The 1,064-nt window shown below is 42.7% G+C and overlaps 1 non-coding gene across 1 annotated transcript; it reads right to left on the bottom strand.

The window, feature by feature from the left end:
* Window positions 1-237: 237 nt before the first annotated feature.
* trnal-caa (transfer RNA leucine (anticodon CAA)) lies at window positions 238-351 on the bottom strand. Its single transcript has 2 exons — window positions 314-351; window positions 238-272 (listed from the first exon to the last, which is right to left on the bottom strand). It is a non-coding gene; the product is annotated as a tRNA-Leu (tRNA).
* Between the last annotated feature and the right edge of the window lie 713 nt (window positions 352-1,064).

Genomic DNA, 1,064 nt, shown 5'->3' with positions numbered 1-1,064 from the left:
GGCTGCATCTATGGACAGACGTAAGCAGTCGGCGTTTCGGGACGAGATCCTTCACCGTGAAATTGTTTCTGAATAAATCACTTACCCACAGTTCGGTGTACGGTGATCTATTGTAATACGATGAACAGTGTCAAGAACATAATCTTATCTTCCAACAGTTTTTCTAATCCACCTCAACAACCCAGGGTTTGTTTGCAGAAATAACATCGCCTCGATTGAATGCTTAAAGACAAATTATGTCAGGAGTGGGATTCGAACCCACGACCCCAGATGGAGACCAGAACACTCCCGTTTGTCTGAAAGACTTTCATTCCTTGAGTCTAGCGCATTAAACCACTCGGCCAACCTGACAACTTTTGATGTGTGTTTGTGAACGGAATGAATGCCTGGCTTGTAAGCAAAGTTATATACACACAATCACACATATCGTCCTGCCAATCGGAAATGAAAGCGAGAGTGTTACAATTTTCTCAGTTTAGGCAACTTCTGTGGAAAGTGAAGCTGTAAAACAATTCCAAATCGAAGACTCGTGAGACGCGTCTCGGCAAGAATTTGTGAAGGATGTTTGCTGAGATGGATGAGAATGCTTGGAAGACTCAATAATTTTACATTTAGGGAAGCAGAGAAACAAACGTTAATAATCAGGACTGAATCTGCAAACTGGGTGGGAGTTGATCGCAACAATGTCAACAGAAACTGATTACAGGTTCTTCAATGATACCGAGCAGCGCTGCTTTACAGATGGAATCTGGTATGTAGACGACAAGTCCCAATAATCTGATGCTTGTGGAAGAAAGCGAAGATGTGACAAGTTTCGCAAGAACATATGACATCGTGCAGAAAGGCCGTTTGATCTCCTGTGTCTGTTTCATCATTCCGTCATGGATGAATTATTACAGTCAGAATGTTGTTCAGGCTTGTAGAACAATGTTTAATCTGTCGGAGAGGAAACAGAAACAATGTGTTTTGGACGACAGAGCAGCGGCCTTTCTGAGAGATGAGACGCTTTAGAGAACGTAATTCGCTCAGGTTCTCTGATCCAGTGTTAACGGTACTGAACACAT

This window comes from Hypanus sabinus, unplaced genomic scaffold, assembly GCF_030144855.1.
Source record: "Hypanus sabinus isolate sHypSab1 unplaced genomic scaffold, sHypSab1.hap1 scaffold_100, whole genome shotgun sequence".
Classification (NCBI taxonomy): domain Eukaryota; kingdom Metazoa; phylum Chordata; class Chondrichthyes; order Myliobatiformes; family Dasyatidae; genus Hypanus; species Hypanus sabinus.
Note: the sequence above shows the minus strand (reverse complement) of the source record. Positions and strands in the feature narration are given on the sequence as shown.